The 18,965-nt window shown below is 42.4% G+C and overlaps 1 protein-coding gene across 1 annotated transcript in view; it reads right to left on the reverse strand.

Moving 5' to 3' along the window:
• Positions 1-13,183, reverse strand: part of prickle1a (prickle homolog 1a) — a 25,934-nt gene extending 12,751 nt beyond the window's left edge. Inside the window, exon 1 of the mRNA XM_023400276.2 lies at positions 12,867-13,183. The gene's annotated coding sequence lies outside the window, so the exon portion shown is untranslated. The remainder of the gene's footprint in view (positions 1-12,866) is intronic.
• Between the last annotated feature and the right edge of the window lie 5,782 nt (positions 13,184-18,965).

The raw sequence follows: 18,965 nt of genomic DNA on the forward strand, positions 1-18,965 counted from the left end.
CCCCAACCCTCTTAACCTCAGCCCGGCCCCCTTAACCTCCGAGCAGCCATTCACGGTAGGGTATGGAAGAGCGAGGCGTCTCTCCTCCGTTGACCCTCCCCTCATACTTCAAACACATGCTTCCAAATGAGAACCACCGGTAGAGCTGAAGCTCACAGGAACTGAGCTTTTAAGTAGCACATCAGGGATGGCAGAGCTCGTTTTACCACACTGACCGCCCCGCATCCACAACAGCTTTCACATGACAGTCTTCTTTTTCCGTCCCTATCAACGGCTCAGACGTGTGGGGAAGGTGGTGCACGTCACAGTCAGGCTTTGGTTTATTTGGTGGTTGCCTTTTTGTGCCCTAAAATGTCATTTAGTTACAGAGAGCTGTTTAGTAACTACAGCTTTATGACTATAGAGCGATTGTTGGCTTGAGTGAACAATAGATGCATTATTTATCCCTGCTTCCTACCATCTACAACATCCTGGCTCAGCCTCAAATAACCCTTCCAATGACTGAACGTGATGTCAGCAAATCTAAATGAGACCAACTATCAGACCTTTGACATATAAATCACACAAATACTATAGTGCAACCACAGATCTGTTATTATCGGCTTAACATTGTCTGAATGAGGGTTAAAAATGTCCAACATTGTACAGCTCAACTTTGAGTCGTACAAAATGCGAACGAGTAACTATATTGTGGGAATCTGTGAAGTCATACTGTAATGTGAGGTTCAACATAATAGTCACTGAGCTCACTGAAATGCTACAGAAACTACATGATATTCAGATCAGAGGTTAAACTGAATCTGTTAACTGATTAGCCAACTGACAGAAAAGAAATCTGCAACTATTTTTGGCAAATTGAATAATTTTTAAAAGCAAAAATTCCCTATTTTCCCCTTCTCCAATGTGATGATCTGCCACTTTTCTTTGTTTTTATATGATGGTAAAGTGAATGTCTTGAGCTCTGGAAACTTATATTTGGCATCTTTAGTTACAACCATAATTCAGTTGTATTTATCTTCATATCCCAAACATAAATAAGAAGAATATTCTAGTCTATTGAAACAAACCTGATATTAGCTTATAGCCGGGCTTTCGGTTCTACCTTTATCATGTAATTGCAGACATGTTCTATACTACATACTATACGTCCACTGAAACTCCCCAGGGAGGACACAGTTGACCTCTGCCTCTCCTTCACCTCTGCAGGAATGTCAGAGTGTGATTCCCTTCCTGTTGCCTCAGAAAACAAAAGTGGCCGCTTCAGGTCAAACCCTGGACAGTTGCACCTTTTGCATCCTTTTGCAGTTGTTCGGTTGCAATTTCAAAGTGTTACTTTCTCCCAAAAGGACATGTTTTATAGCGTACATAATTGTGTCTTAGATAACTGCGAGGTTATCCTTTTCTGTGTGAGGTTTTGTTGCGGAGCTTTAACATACTTTAAGACTGTAAAACAAAGCAGTAGAACGTTTTACTGGGAAGCAAGGAATCCATTAAACAGCTAAAATTGCTTTCTTTATAAACATTTTAGCAGCTGTGTTAATTTTGTGGCGGTGACGTCAGGATGTAATTCTGTGAACTTGAACGCATTCAGGAAGCATTTACACTGTGGGCTTTTTTTAAGTGGGGGCTGATATAACAGGGTTCACAAGCTCAACACCCTTATGTAGTGGACGCAATTAAATACTTTGACAAATGTATCTTCAAATGGCTTTAAAAATGGAACAAGCACTATCAACCTTTTGACTGTTTAGCACATATTCTCAGGAGATTCAATGCTAGTTTGGTGTAAAGTCCACAGTCTACTTTAATCACATCACGGATCAGCTGATATGTGGAACTTGTTTAATCAAAAAAAAAAGAATGGAATAAACATGGCCACTCATTCCTAGTTTAGGTTACCTGTGCGTGACTGACAGCATCTGACTGAGTGTCACTTTTCCCATCCTCTGCGTGCCCACACGTCTCACATTCACACCACTATGTGCTGAAATATCACATCGTGGGTGGTGTATGGAGACTGTCATATCTCTGTCATTTAGATTTAAAATAAAATGGTACTTAGACCTGCAGATGTTCCCTTTGAGAAAAAGAAAACTGTTTTATCCAAAACAGAATAAAGCCAATGTGCGTTAACCCCTGCGTGGTGCGTGGACTGTAGGTTTGTGTGGGTGTGTGGACAAAGCCATTGTAGCAGCCAAGGCCAGGGAGGAGAGGCACCCTTTCACAGCAAACCTCAGGCCTTTGTGCTGGTCCAAAAGACTCAGCACTCTGCTCCATTAGCAAGTCTTAGTGGGGAGGGACAACACAGCATCCTGCCTTTGGGTGGGGGGGTGGGGCATTAATGAAATGCAAAGCTAAGATGGTCAACTGATCCGGACAAAAGTTGCAGACCCTACTTGGCAACACCAGTATGAGTAAACAGAATTGTCCCCGATAGCGTCAAAATGTAGAGATGATGAAGGTTTATTCAATTTTGACACATTTGAAGCTTAAATGAAAGTGTCCTTTTTAAAAAAGAGAAATTTAGGTAAACAGGTTTAAAAGTTCAGAGGTGACCAAAGACATCTTTGAAGTTCAAATGTGAAGACTTCTGAGATTTCAAAAGAGAAACAATGACCTTTGACAATGAACTAGGGTGTGGACAACTATTTAAAGAGGTCTGTGGATTATCTTCATTCTCTCCAATGGGAAAGCTGAATCAGCACAACAACATCCTGAAAATCATTCCGTATGCCTCTATAGTTAAAAGTAGCCAGCCGCACAGTTCAAGGTTCACCTCAGATAGTTGAATAATATAAAGATGGACAAGTCATGCATCCCTGACCCTTGACCTTAGAGAGCACCAGATGACCCATAAATCTATGGCCCCGGGGTTTTACGGCCCATTCCCCTGTCATAGCCACAACGACCTGAACAGCACCTCACACCTGGTCTGCACCTTCTCACCGCTGTAAAAAAAAAGAAAAAAGAAAAAAAAAAAAGAAACACCCTGTGCTAGCGGCGAGGTAGTCCATGACCGGCATGCCCTGACAATGACAGGACAGGGATGATGATCATCAGAACCAACACCCCGATGATAAAGCTGCATTCTTCTCCGGTCCAAACACGTCCTTGAAGAAGGGGACCCGTTAAACAAAGCAGCCAATCAAAGCTGGATGCCATTTATATCTCACGGCGAGGATGGAATCTCCAATGTGTTTAAATGAGTCAAATTTTGGTCCTAACACGTGTCATAAAGTGGGGCACCAAAGGGGCAAAGGGAAGGTCAGTCTCTAACTTACCCTCATTGATGACCATTGTTGAGGACAGCTCTCACTGGTGTGTGAGCTTCCTTATAAAAAGTAGGCATTCTCAAGGTTTAAATGAGTTGCCAATGGGTATTATCAGGACACAGGCCCAACAAAGGCCTCAGTTATAAAGGCCAATAAAAGCCTATCGTTCTACTGTAACAACAATCCTTTTTACGCCTTGAAAGAGGGAGGAAAAGGTCAGCTGGTGGAGCAGTCAGCGCATTGATATTGACTTAGCTAGATTGGCGCTGACAAACTCAGGTCAGACTGTGGGCTTGTTAGCCCTATAACCCTCACATAACCCCCTTTTTTACTGGTTCACTCTGACACACTGGAGGCAGCTGAGGCCATAGCTTAAATCTGAGCTTAGTTTCTGACACGAGACATTTGTAAAAATTAAAGAGAAATATCTACTCACTTGACATTTGGCCTTACTAAAGATCATGTGTTTCTCATGAGCACTGAATAGGAAGAAATCAAAATGAAAAACGGAGAGAAATCAGGATTTATTAGGCTAAATTGGAAATGAGATATGGTAACATTTGAACTTTTCAACTCTTGACTGAAAATCTAATTTTCTAACTTACAACACGCAAAGATCACAACACTTAAATCCTAAATCTACAACCTAAGTCTGTTTTTAATTAGATCACAGTATGTAATGGCATTGTATAAAACCAACACAATAATCATTAAGCAGATGATGTCAGTTTGAATGGTCCTGATTTCATGGAAGCAATCATTGAGCATATCACTTATCTACCCATTTCTTTCTGCTTTATTTAATTTGCTGTAACCCTGTTGTGTTGCGTATGATGTAATACAACCTGAATGTCCAGTTTCAACCTGTAATACATGACATAACACGTTCGTGCTAAACAGAGCCTGGTGTCAGCACACTGGTACTTTCTTCACTTTATCATAAGTGCACTGTTCTCTAACTGCTTTTCCAAACATTGCAGAGATGTACGATCGGGACCGGTCATATTTCACCCTCAATTTGACACCCTCTCACCTAGTTGTAAAAGCCGGACCTCATTGGGAACAATGGGAAGTGGAGCGACAGAGCTCCCGGGGCTGTTAAAGGGAGGAAGCCCCTTTATTTGAGGACACTATAACTCAACAAAAGCCTGTGGCTGTCTACACACAGAGCGGGCCGAGGATGAATGGGCTGCTCTTACACTACACACTTGCACTGTCAAAAGCACTGGATCAGCAAAGGGCAAAGCCTGTCATGTGTGGTCTCCATGGACAAACTGGGATGAATATAGACATAAAATTACAAAACAGCCCTATTAACACCTTAAGATAATGACTCTCTGTTTTCACCATCATTTTTTTAATTTTATTTCTTCAATAAAACTTTAATATTCTCCCCATGCGCAGGAAAAGCGTCAAGTTTTCCATTCCTTCATTCCTGTGTAATGTGAAAAGGTTTGATCACTCCTGTTGAAACAGCACCCTGTCAATGTCCAGGTCCAGGTTCAACACTTGCGACCTTTCAGACTTCACTACATTTTTAGCTCATGACCTCACGCTTTCAGAGAGTCGAACTCACACACCACTTAAACCTCACACGTCACACACATCTGGGCTCCTCTCCTCAACGTTCCTCAGAGTTCAACAGTATATCCTTCATACGGCAAGAAAACTATTTCCTGTGTGTTTCCAGTCCCGGGCTCAAACGGACACATGAATGAACCCGCCGTAACCAAACAGGCAATACTCGGGCGAGAGCGCTATGAGCAAGTCATTGTAGAAGGAGAGGATGCAGTCAAAGAAGAAGAAAAAGTTGGCAATTCCCACACGTGGAAGCATTTTCCTGAGCCGCACGGCTTCAAAAGGCGAACCATGGAATCCAACAATACTCTAAAACACTTAAGAGCTGCTCAGTCAGGATCCCACTAATGATTAACATTCCTGGAGAAACACTCCGTTACAGTCTTTTTAGAGCGTTCTAATTAAACACATGCTCCAGTGCCACAGCACAGAGGGAACTCTGAGGACTGAGAGCCGGGATGCTTCTTTCCAGCTCTGCTTAATTGGACACAATTTAAGTCATTAAGGTGGTAGTAAAAACAGCAGAAAGAGCAGAGGAGAGGCCCAATGATCTACCCTGTGAGGCTCCCTGTTGCTCTGATGTTGTTGACCCTTTAACCTCCTCATGTGACTCACATTCAAATGTACAGAAAAAAAAAAAAAAATCGGAGACTTACTTTCATGATGAAACGCACGACTGGACGTTTAGTCCTGGCTGAGTTTGGGAATAGTTTGAGACTGGACAATAGATGTATGTCTAAAGTCTTCACATTTCTGAAAAGGGCAAAGAGGTTACGCGTGTATGGAGGTCCTACATCTTGGGAGGCAAGCTTATATCTGATGATCTGTGAATCTGTTCTCATCTGTTTCTGACTCGGGTTCTCTGTGTTCTTTGTGGTTTCGACATATATTTTGATATATCGTCTGCAGATGATTTTCTGTAACATAATCTTTGTGCAGTTGTAAATAAGTGATTGGGTGGGATGATGGCATGTATCAGGCAACAAGTGGAGTGATAATCTAAATATTAGTGCCTGATCATAATTTGGCTCAAGGCATTTGTTGGTTTAGATCTTTAAAAGACGGATAATAGAAACATCTGTTTCCAAAACAGAACATACGGAGTGAGTAATCTGATAAAAATGGAGCTTATAGTTACTCTAAACTGTTGATTTTCCTCTCCCAGTGCCCATTTCAATACCTCAGTTCAGTGTGTCTGTCAATACTGATCCAGTGTCAGTGCTCTCATTTTCCCAAATCTGAAATCTGAATACCTCCCGGCATGAAATTATTTTACTTAATTCTTTTATTTTTTATGGTAAACCACTGCTCTGACAACATGATTACAGGAAAACATCCATACTCTAAACAGTCATTTGAAGCTATTTTGATTTCTTTGACAACATGAAGGGGAATATGTTGCACAATTTAACTGGGTCTCTTTGTAATTTTGAGATGCAAGTTGGAAAAGGGGTGGAGGAAAAAAAGCGGTCTGTGGTAGATAAGGTGGGTGTGTGAGTCGTGAGCTGGAATCTGTGTGTATATTGTGTATGTGTGTGTGTATTCAGGTCCAGTGAGCTCCAATCTGAAGCCCTCAGGAGGCCTCACTCAGTCTAACAGATATATAGGCCAGACATAGGGTCATTAGTGCCTGGGGTGTGTGTGTGTGTGTGTGTGTGTGTGTGTGTGTGTGTGTGTTGGCACAATGTATGTGTGGAATGGAAAAAAAAGACAGAGCTGGCTGCCTTATCACCCCCCAAATTAAGGATACCAGTGCTCCAGGGCAGCGCTTATTCTTAGAAACCTCACATGTAATACGTCTGTTTCAGTCAGTGTCAGTGTGTTATTTCTGGAGCTGCTAATACTGAGCTCACTAATGACACCAAACCATTTTCAGCCAGCATAAAGGAACATGTGACAGGGTGGAGATATACATGCCGTGTGTGTTTTGAAAAATAATAATCCTTCTCACAAAATCTGAGCTCCCTTTAAAGTTTTTATTCCTTTTCAACCTCATAAAACATTCTGGTCAAGTGTGTGTGTTTGCCTACGGACGGGACACATGCACAGATGTACACATCTGGTGAGCCACTGCTCTTGTTTTCTTTGGGAGCCCAGCCCCTAACAGGAAGACAGTGCGAGCATAGCAAACAAAAGCGCGGCTCTTTGAACTGGCCTCTCTCTAGGAGCTGCCGTCAGGTTGTTGGGGCCAAACGAAGTGTTTCTGTGTCAGCTCAGTGGGCCCATTGTGGGCCTCAGGCTGCTGCTCTGCAAGACATGTCCTCAGCTGGCCTTTGTCAATATTGAACAATCTATGTTATGTTACAACATCTACCTTTACTGCGATTACTGTTTCCAACTGATAATAATACATTTCCTCCATGTGAAGAGACGAATGATAAGAGATTACTGTGCAGCAAATGCTAAACAGAACTCCCATGATAGTAAACTTAATAATAGCACAGTTAATCTGAGAGCTGAGCATGAGTGGAGTTGGGAGGACACATTAGATAGTCCCTGCACTTCAGTGCTGCAAACCAATTTAACAGACTAATGCAATCAAAGATAGCTTTTGAATACAATGTTTGATAAAAAAAAAAAAAAAATATAATAATTTACAGACAGAGAGAACATGTTTGGAAATGGAATATCTGTGGCTGCACTGTGTAATTTACCTGTCCTCTGTATCTCTTCATACACAGAAGTGGGTACATCACCTTGGTTACGAGTCAGTTTTATTGATTCTGATCCCACTTTAGTTTTTCACATGTAGCTCCCATGAATCCTACTTCATGTTCTTGGTGTATTATTTACATAAGAACCTAAACCAATATATGCTGAAAGCAAAAAACATTGTATTTTGAGGTGGTTGAGGTGGCTGTGAACAGTCAGTGACACAAACAGTGAGAAGAAAAATATATTATATGATTTTATTTTTCTTGCCTGGTACAACCTGAAAGTTTGCTGCTCGACACTTGTTTTTGCTTGAGTTGTAAAATCTAGCATTAGCTGATTTTGGAGAAAATGGCCGCAGCTAGGGACATCAATAACACTGCATTGTTGAGTTAGATGGACCTTCTTTGCATGAAACTATTTTTGTTTTGTTTTTATTTTTACCATCTGTCTTAAACACAAGAGCATTAAATCATGCTTAAATGCCAATGTAGATGGATACACAATGGATCAGCACTTTGATTTCAGCAACTGATGAACATAATGGAAACCTGTTTCTAGCTATTCATTATGAATGTAAAACACCATTGTGCAAAATCTAATGGTATACAGGAGGAGTCAATATTCTTCGATTGAAGATCCCACTAAGAAATTGAAAATATGAAAACTCTATTGAAAAACAATAAGAGGACACAGCAGCAGTTTAAATATTTTCCCAAAAGAGCTGCAAGCAGATAATATATTGATTCCTTGCTTTGTGTTTCTGTTAATCTTCTTTTAATTAGTTATTGTTATTAAATTAAGCATTTTGTGATATGGGAATTGGTATAAAACTCTTATATGCATAAATGTTTCCAAACCAGATTGATGACATATTAAATACGAAACGATCAAAGCGTTAATGAGTAAATGTTCTAAGATTAATAATCTATTTGATACCCAGCAAGTGTCCCCTCCATCTGTAACTCTAACCTTTCTAAAGAGTCTCAGGAAATACCTTTGTTGTCAGTTCAAAAATCCCTTGCCCCGCAGAGTCCATTTTTAAACCCAGATGACCTTTTCCATATCATCCACGCTCACTGACTCCACCCCTGTGACAATGCCAACAGGGCCGGAGGAACAAGAGCCACAGGAAGGGGAGGGAGGGGTGGTGGGTGGTGGGGTGTTTTGCATATTTCCAGCCAGGGGTCCGGAAAGCTTTAGCTGAATCCCCTGTTGTGTGCCGGGGAAATGAGCTGGGCTTTTTAACGACTATCTCAGGGTAATATGTTTTCTTTTGCTCCTAGCCCAGTGATGTTGTGATTGCTTGGATGGCTCCCCCATAGATGCGGAGGACAGAGGGACCAACATGACCTCCTGCAGGCAACCATGTTTGTGTCATTTCGGGTCAGAACAACTTTCCAACAGTTCCATCGCTGAAGCTGCTGACATTTGGCATCTTCAGATCTGTTATTCTCCTTTTATCAAAGACAGACATGTTGATAATAACCGGCTTTGTAGCACTGCGCCGTGGTTATTACCCAGCATTCATTGAGGGCTGAGCATCATGCCTATACATGGTGGTGATAATGAAACATGTGTGTCGAGTATGGCTTTCATCATCGTGGTGGTCTCATGGTTGGTCCCGCAATTATGGCGTGTGGTTAGCAGAGTTGTGCTGGGGCACTGAACTCCGGTGTGTGAGCCAAACCCGTTTTCCTCTAACATCATCCTGCAGCTCCTAATAAACAGAGTTGTGCCTGGAGGCGCTAAATCCCTAACTACCTTTAATCACTTTAGGATAATGCTTAGCATGTGGATCCAATGTGTGTCACCGCTCCAGGCGAATCCCACTGACTCTCATACATGATGCTGTTTGAAAGTTACAGGCGGGGAACTTCACCACATGGCAAGCACAAAGTTATAAACTGTCCCAACAGACAGCGGCGTCCACAGTGGTTATCCCACTCTCTATAAACCGCAGTGTAACAGTGCCCTAAATTTGACCATCCAGGCCACCGTCCATTCAAGCCAGTGGCCCAGTGCCCACAGATTCTGGGACCACCGGCGTTTAAACAAGCCATATTTCATCCAGCCTCCTGCCAACCTACCACAAACAGTTTACAGTCAATGGGCTCTGCTCTCTGGAGTTTGTCTATGGCAACCCGACTCCATGCCACATCTCTCCATCCAGAGCCATGAAAGACTGGCCTCCTCTGACAGCTCCTCACAACACACGGCCCTGTCCCGCTCTGCTTTTAGCCCTGCTGTGGTGAGCTGGACCACGTCTGGGGATAAAAGGCTGCCAGAGTGTTTGGCTTGCAGGCGATTTACACGGACGCGAGGGTGATTCATTCTAGCTTTGCACAAACAGGCCTCTGTGTACATTTCACTGGTACCGGGCTTTTAAATCAACAGTGGGAAACGTATACAGACGGGCACTGGGACTTATATTCTGCTCATTCCCACTCAGCTGGGCGTCTGCCACACACGCATGCACTCTCCAACACCTACAGACATACACACACATATAGGTGAATACTTTGTCTCTGTCCATCTCAGACAAACACACACACACACACACACACACACACACACACACACACACACCACAACATGCCCCACTGTTTATGTCTGAGACTTGCTTCATGTCTGTGATTTATCTCCACCTCCACTGCTCTTGCTGGGCACTACGTGTGCTAATGTTAAAGCTAGCTCCTCCGGCTGAAAGCTGCATTATGGAGGTGCTCATACAAAATGCAGACCTATGCTTATCTGCCGCCCAATCCTAAATCCTCCGGTTTTTAACTATGCACTCTGGTACTAAAATAAACCATTAACATAATCCACATTTACTAAGTGAGCAGTTGTAAACATCAAGTTGGCTGAGGAGGATCAGAACTGTTTCCACTGCTGTGTCCAAGAAAAATGATAAGTCCAGCCATTGTGCTCTGCTCTCACATTCACACACATAATCGAGAACAAGTTTTTTTTTTTTAAGTCGTTTGAATTCTATTAATGGCACCTTTCATTCACTTCAAGGCTTTGGAAATGACTGAGCCGGCACCATGTGACATGTGGAGCTGCTCCAAAAACACCACTTGTAAATCATTTAGTCTATAAATAACTTTAATCATCACAGAGAATTCTCACCTGCAGCAGATCGTTGAAAGTATAAGCTCAGCTCACATCTCCCCTAACACACATGCCTCGCCTGGTAGATCATCTAAACATTAAATAAGCACAGCTGTGAATTATGAGACCCAGATTCCAGTGGATATACAGTATGGCAATACATCAAATAACATTTACAGTGAATATATGTGTATCATTCATTAGAAATGATGTTAGATGACGGCCTATATGCTCTGATTTAACTGTAGGCCTCATTGACAACAATATATGATTGTATAAATCACTGTAAAGCCTTAATGTGCAGATGAACTTGTCTACATGAAACCGTAAAAGTTTTTTTTTTTTTTTTAATTTATCAGGATGGAAATGTAAAGTGGTTCAGGTTGTAAACACAATGCCACTGGTGAATTTGTGCGACTCCCAGGCTAGTGAAGCCGTCTACCTCCCTTCTAGCCACTAGGTGACACCACCACCTTGGTTCTGTTCTGCGCGCTCTCTCATCCCTGTATCTCTGTGCCCAACACTCACACTCACTCAAAGTATTCCTTTTGAGTTCCTTACACCCTCTTCCTTCACCGGACAGTGTCTGGACAGAGTGTTAAAAATGCTGTAATCATGGATGTGTGTGACCATGTTTGAAAATAGCCTCTGGACCTGGTCGGTTACACTTTGAAGTGGCGTTGTTGACATTGTGCAGAACCTGCAGCTGACCTCCCTCCTTTGTGCTGTTAAATTGCTCCAAGACATTTTTTTTTTTTTTTTTTTAAATCCACTTTTGCTTGAATTGCCCTGCTATACCACAAATCACTTCCACAATCTAGATATTTAATGTGGCTAAATACAGACTGTGGCATGTCCTGGATCTGTTTCTCTCACTTAGCTAACAGGCATCAAGCTGAAACTGTCCTAGGATCAGCAGTGCTCTGTTTTTGTCAGCTGTGGCCATAGTGACAGATTTCAGGCCAGTCTGACTCTGCTGAGCCAAGTGGGTCCGTCATTCTGTCAGCCCCCACGAGACCCAGCAAAGGACTTAATGGCTTATGGTGATGTTTACTGTGCTCTATTGAGAGCTAAATATTATTTTGGACAGCCTCGGTTAAATATAACAGCGGCTGCTCTTCTGTGCCTCGCAAGTTTAACACTTTATCACAGCTGAGAATGGAGATGTTTGAAATTTGAGGGTGTGTCATTGTTCTCCAAAGGAAATACTTTATGGCGTGTTTAGCACTGTAATAGGTCCATAAGGAGAGATGAACTCATTCAAGCAGCTTTTATGTTATACCAAGAGCTGACTGCACTGCAAAACTGCGCATCTTCATAAATCACTATGGCTCCCTTAAAACCAGACAATGAGGTTTCTGAGCACTAGAAACAAGGCAGGGTAGTGCAGATCACACTATCAAGGGGATCAACACTCACTCCAGAAAAACAAGTGGACTGATGTGTTCATTTACTTTAATAAAGCGTTTCAAGACTAAATTTCAGCTTAAATGACTTCTCAGTTTCTTTCTTTATTTGTTATTTTTTGGTCAAGTCGTTCTAGCCTTATCCGTCAAGGTTAGAAGTGAGGAAAGTGAGAGTGACTCCTCGTACTGTATGTGGCCGGCCTGTGTGACCACATTCTCCCTCACTCAGCACACACTCTTGACAGCTATGGAGCCCTGCAGTGGCGGACGAGCAGCGGTCACAGAGCGACCGACCAGTTGTCACCAAAGTGACAGGCGACAGCTGAGTCCATACATCTGGAGGCCCCCGAGGACTCCACGCTCCCACACGCACCCAACGTCTTTTCCAGTTTTCTTCATCGTCAGAGAAATGAGGTTACTGTGGCTACACGCGCAGGGGAAAGTGAAACGTGTCTCTGCTGCGTAAAAGCGCAAAGCAACATTGGAGGATGAGGAGATTAAAGCCAGTTTGATGACATTTTGGGGTTGATACAAGTAGCCCATTGCCTCTAGAGAGTATCAGTTCAACTGCTGGGTGTTATATGGGTTGTTTTCTCACCATGTGTTGTTCAAGGTGTCGTTTGTTTTTCTTATTAAAGCACAAGATTGAGGTCAACATGTGCGCATTTTTTTCTTGATCACAGCATCAGTGGTGTCTACTTTGAGCAATTTCATAGTGTAGAACTTGAAAATAAATGTTACCATACATTAGCCTATTTAGAAACTGCCCAAAATAGTGAAATTAATGTAAAAAAAAAAAAAAAAAACTATTAAAAGAAAAGAAAAAGTGACTTGGTCCACTCACCCCCAAAGCGCTCAGTCGCAGTGAAACGGGTATCCAGAACCAATATTCCTGAAGTGAGAAAAGCGATTCACGCTGCGTCTCATTGGCATAAGATGAAAAGTCCAGAGCACCACTGCGCCGCGAAGCTGAACCCAGAGCTGTGCAGAGCGATAAGCTTAAACCCCAGATACGGGCTGCATGGGAGAGAGAGAGAGAAAGAGAGAGAGAACGAGAGACAGAGAGAGAGACAGAGAGAGAGAGTCTGGTCCGACTTCACCCACTGTCACCACATCTCAGTCATTTCAGCAGCGCGCGGTGCGCTATGGTGCTCCTCTCGGCGGTCACAGTGAAATGACATTAGCGGTGCGCCCTGCCTATTGGCTTAAACAAGCGGCCCCCACCAATCCTGGAGAGACGGACCAGTCTGGAGCCCAGCGGACAAATGCTCCTGTGAGTTTAACTCCTGCTGCTGCAGTGAGGAGTTTGAGGAGAACTGTTTGCGTAATTTAAGTGCTTGGAAACTACTAAGTGAGTTAATCCTCCTTTGTTGCCTTTGCCTATAGGCTACCTTTACCTCTATATGAACTTTTGCCTTTATCTAGGCTGAAAAACAAACAAACTGTGAACTTTAAAATTCCACCTTTCTCCACTTAAAACTAATTAACTAACAAATACTCCAAGTGTACAATCACCCCTTTTGCACCCCCATCCCCTCACACATTTTATCACCAGGTCTAGAAATATGATCTTTTTTTGCAAACCTATGTGTCCCTCTCGACACCAATATGAAATTTTCACAATGTACTTTATGTTCTCCCACACAAACTGTAACACGACCCCTATTTACAGTGGGCCATGAAAGGTAAGTCTATATGCACTATACTCTGAAAAGAGGCTATTGGCTCGCTGTCTATTGAGTTGGACAAAATGTGCTGGGATGATCAAAGATTTGAAGAGAATGGCCACCACCCATGAATCAGTGCATGACCGTGATACAAGACTAAAGACTGAGGTTTGTGCTGCATTCAAAGCCATGCAAAAGGTTCCTTTCTGTAGATGTATTCTTCTTGCACTGAATCAGCTTAACGTTTTTGTTAATTTTACAGCATCACTGGCACATCAGCCGTGCAAATGAACTCACGTGCTGACAACCTAAAACACAGCTGAGATTTTTGACTGGCGGACCTTTAAAGAGCCCCTCTGACCTGCTGTGACCCAGATAAGGCCTCTCCATGACATCGAGAGTGACGCTTCGCCCCCAAACAACCGCAGCCGAATCAGGATCATTTGTAGTATTTGAAATCCGGATCTTAAAACATATTTGAAATTTTGCGTGACCTTTAGACTGCTGAAACACGAAACATAAATGTGACAAAGGCGTCGTTTTATTGTGCACCCTCTGACCTTTCATGGCTCGCTCTTTCACTGGAATCAGACGCTACATCTTCGGCTGACCCAGGTTACGACCCATTGACCGTCACATCCGTGCGACTGTGTGAATGCTACTTAAGTAAGAACAGGTTTAGTATAAGCTCAAACCTGTCAGTCATTCTCTACACAGTCTTGGCATCAGGCAACTGAACACAATGCTGTGCCAGATCTTATATGGACCAGATGCTATGAGCTTCTATTTAATATCACACTTCACTGCAATCACCCACTGTGTATCTTCTTTGTCAGAGCTGCACATATATTGAATTCTTATCTAAATGGAGGTATCACATGAGTGGTACCTCATTTAACCCATCACTTCTCCTCAGTAGTCAGTCACAAAGAACACGTCAAACTAACCTTAAAATATTTCTGTTTATTGTCTTTATTTGTGATGTGCCTCATTTCAGCATCAGAGCTAAGAGTTTTTTGATGTATTTAGGGATATTTGTCCTAATTCTGTGCTATATTTTCCTGCTTCATAGTTCAAAACTACACTGAAAATAAAACAGGCCAAAAATGCAACCAAGCTAGCTCAAGCAATATCTTGAGATGAGGAACCGTACGTTACTTCACATCTGAGAGGAGGAATGATGGGGTGATGGTGTGTGTATGTCAGGTCTCTGTAACACAACACTGAAGCTGATATATATCTTTTCTGCCCACTGATTATTTTCAGGAGCCTTTTTGCCTTAGACCAGAATGTTCAAGTGGCTAGACCTGAATGTTAAAGCCCTCCTCAATCACTTATCTTGTCTTTCTTCAGAGCTTATCTCCAGCTTATCTAATGTGATATTTATGGTGGTGTTGTAAAAAAAAAAAAAAAAAAAAAAAAAAAACTCAAGAGTAGCATCACTTGCATGTCTTTGGACCATAAAGATGCTCGGCATACTTTCCAGCATATCTCATTTAATGTGGCATGTGATGTTTTCCCTTCTGATTTTAATAACAGAGAACTTGATTCTGATTGCTGTGTATCAGATGTAATCCTGGTGAATTGCTGGGCATCAGCTGGTCAACAAACCAATATATTATTTTTTCCCTTCGCAGCTGTTTTATGTTCGTCTTGCTGTGTGACAGAGCAGCGGTGAATGTGTTGGTTAAATCATCAATCCCTTTAACAAGATTAGGGCCTCAGGATCCCACTAACAGGAGATCACCAGCAAATATGCTTTAACTGGAGAAGATGTCATTTTCTACTTTAAAAGTCCTTTTCACTGTTTACACATAGGCCCGTGTAAGGGTGCAGAAACTATTTGTTTCTCTTTAAAATCTTCCGTCTGTGTCTTGTAGAACGTTTGCCCTTCAGTTGAAGCTCTCGTCTATTAATTATTGAAAGAAAATTCCCAATGAGAACCGTTGTGTTTTCAGCTGTGCAAAAAAACAATAGTTGAGCGTTTCTCAAAGTCACGCCACCGACTTGGAGACCCAGTTTTATAAGCTTGTGGGAATTCTACATTCAGCTTTAGCGCATCTATATTTTATACTCACGAAGTGTAGAAGTTTTACCACCGGGGTTATTTGATATCTGGCATGAAATTACAGTAATTAGGCTGTCTAGGAGATACATGTCTGTATTTAACACCTCAAAGCCACCAACAATAATGTAGTTATAACTTTCGTTGGCAGGCTGGCTGAGGATATTTGCTGGAGTGTTAGCATGGTCTTAATTAAGTGGCTTTCTCTGCCTTTCATGTTTGCTCTGTGTTTTATGTGCGGCTGCATGTTTACTCGGGCACAGGCTGAGTGAACATGAAGCTGCACTGCGTGTGTAAACTAATTTTGCTGAGATGGTGTGATTTTCTGTTTTAATATTCAAGTAACGACTTCCTGTAACCTACTGGGATATTTGCATATTAAAATGTATCAAATGCCGTGATCGTCTCTGACCCAGAAAAATATTCTGTGCACATATTTTCTTCTAATTTCATTTGAGATATGAGGTAATTGCGTGTTGCTGGTACATTACTCTCACAAAGAGAGAAAATAAATCTACATTGAGATGCATTCAAACAATTTGGGAGGGGGTTCTTTTTTTCCTAAAGGGATCTTGTTTCTCTGAGTTTACACAGGAAATCTCCAGTCCAAACAAAGGCAGGAAAACAAACAAACAAATGACCGAGACAGAGGCTGATGGCTGAAGGCAAAGGCGGGACCGGTCAATAAAGCAGCTGGACCTCTTGACCAGTCACCTGGCTGCTGTCCATACTCAAACACTGGTGACCAATTAGAGCCCACTGGTCATCCCAGAGCCCCAAAAGGCCCAACTTTACTCAGTCTGTTGACCCGATTTGTTGTTGGACAGCCTGTCACAGATTGACAAATGGGATCACATTACTAAAACAAGCAAGTTAATGGATGAGCTGGAGATACAGTGAGTCAGTCAGATCCTGGTTGGTTTCCACTGTTTCTGTAGAATCAGACAAAGAAAGGCAGTGACAGACGCCAAGGTCTACACGAACTGCTGCAGTAACAATAGGCTATCGGCATTCTGTTTGGCTTGCTCATCAAACATTTTGTGAATACCAGAGCATTATAATTGAGATGCTACACTTTAGCCTTTGTAGTCTCTAATTGACTCTTGCTCAAGCTCTTCCAAAATAACTACAAACAACCACTGAAACAAGAGAAGGCCTGTTTGCTCACAGGCAGCATGCTAATTATGGAATTGTTACACTGTAGACATACTTACTAAACACTCAAAGTAGTGTCACAATATCTCTTGGCCTCCATCCCTGTATCTCTACTGGGGTTTCTGAGTATTATCATTGTTTGCTAATGGCGCACAGGCTAAGCAGGAGGGAATACAAGAAAATCCTTTGACCACTTGGTGAATGCTTTCATCTTAAGTGTTTTAAGAGCACATGCATTATCTGTCCAAGTCTCCCTTGAATAGAAACCAAAAAACCCTTAATGTTAGAAATGTTGAAGAGAATATGGGAAACAGCTAGGTTAGCCCCAAAAAAAATACTGGCACATAACCCTTGAAAAAAACACATTTGCTATTTGACGCCTACGTTTTTGTGCAAATGAAACAAACAAGATAAAACGCATTAGTTAGTGAACTTTACAGGTGCTGGTAGTTGGGCTTTGTTCCTTTATACAGAGCTAGGCTAGCTGTTTTCCCTGTTTCCAGTCTTCATGCTAAGCTAGGCTAACAGTCGCCTGGCTCCTGATTCATACTTACTGTACAGACATGAGAGTGGTATCGATCTTTCCCCCAAAATGTCAAACTGTTCCTTTCAGCCACGCTCTGCCTCATCCGGTTACACAAGAACACATGAAATTTTAGTTCACGTTGGATTGGAGAGGCTCATTTCAGCAGTTATTCAAAATTAATGTCTTTTCCTGCTATTGTATCCGCCATCTGCAATCATACTTCTACTTTCCTCCCCAGCAGTCATTTATGAAAGAGCTGCATCCTTGGATTTTTTTCAAATGGAGGTTCCACTCTTTGATTTAGTGTATCCCAAAGGAAGTTTACGAGCGCAATAATCCTGCTCCCTGAAGTGTATATTGTTTAACTGAGTAATATTTCCACAAAAATAAGGGATAGAATGATCAAATTATGATGAAATAACTGTTACTAAAGTACACGGCCAAAAAAAAGTAAAGTTCGAGCACTAGTTTTGAATATACAACTACAGTAGGCACTTTCATAGATGGTTAACTGTCATACAACCATCCAGATTCCACTAAAGCTGGTCAGGGGCATCTGCATAACGTCACTTTGATTTTTGGCCAATTTGTGGGGTTTTAAGTTGGGAAGTTTTAGCAGGGAATGTGCAGGGAGAATGTCTGAAGGCCTACACTGGCTGATGGTATACAATACCCTCCCAGTCCAAGGTTTGCTGACTGAGTAAGGTTTAAAGGCTTCCAGGCAGGAAAACCAGGCAGCTGGGGGAAAGACAAACACTGAGAGGGTTCAACTGAGCTGTGCCACTAAACAGATTTGAGTTCAACGCATTATCTGCCCCGTGCCTAACGCGGTGTGGCTGATGAGCTCTGCCTCTTTGTTTCCCCGCTGAATTTTTCACGCCCCTCAAAATGTTACGCCTCAAACATAAATTGTCAGAGGATCAGACCCTGATGGTTTCCGTTGCTTTCCCCCCACCCCATCTCTGCATCCTCCCTCAGCTTTTCATTCTTATCCCAGACATTGCAGTTCTTCTGCTATTAATTCCCCAGCAGTGGACTGAAGCTCCTTTAGGCATGCTGCATTCCCCAGCCCGGTCTTCTGTCGCCTGTGAGATAGCGCAGAGCACGCAACCTGCACTACTATTAAGATTCCTTATGTTACCCAGATAAGGAACATAAGAGGGACCTGTGCTTTCTCTCTGCCTCAACTTTCTTTTTGTCTACAATGTCTCCCTTCCTTCCTCTTCCACTCCGTCTTCACTAAAGATTGCTGATACTGGATTTGCCACATCTCTCTCCCTGTCTGAGTTTTCAGACTTTGTCCAATCAGAGCTAGCTCACTGGCTCTGGTGTTTGGTTTCTCTATCACTGTTGGTGGCTCTTTGACACCCCAGACTGCAACCAACACCTCCTGAGGGAGCTCCCCAACACCCCCCACCCCCCAGCAGTTATCATCTTGTTAAAAGAAGCCGCAAAGACTGACATTATACTGTAGGCAGTTTTCATGTATACATATATGCAGAGTGTGTGATTACATAATTGCAACTCTAG

The sequence above is a fragment of the Seriola lalandi genome, unplaced genomic scaffold (genome assembly GCF_002814215.2).
Source record: "Seriola lalandi dorsalis isolate HSWRI2012SDOR001 ecotype SW California unplaced genomic scaffold, Sedor1 jcf7180002052274, whole genome shotgun sequence".
Taxonomy (NCBI): domain Eukaryota; kingdom Metazoa; phylum Chordata; class Actinopteri; order Carangiformes; family Carangidae; genus Seriola; species Seriola lalandi.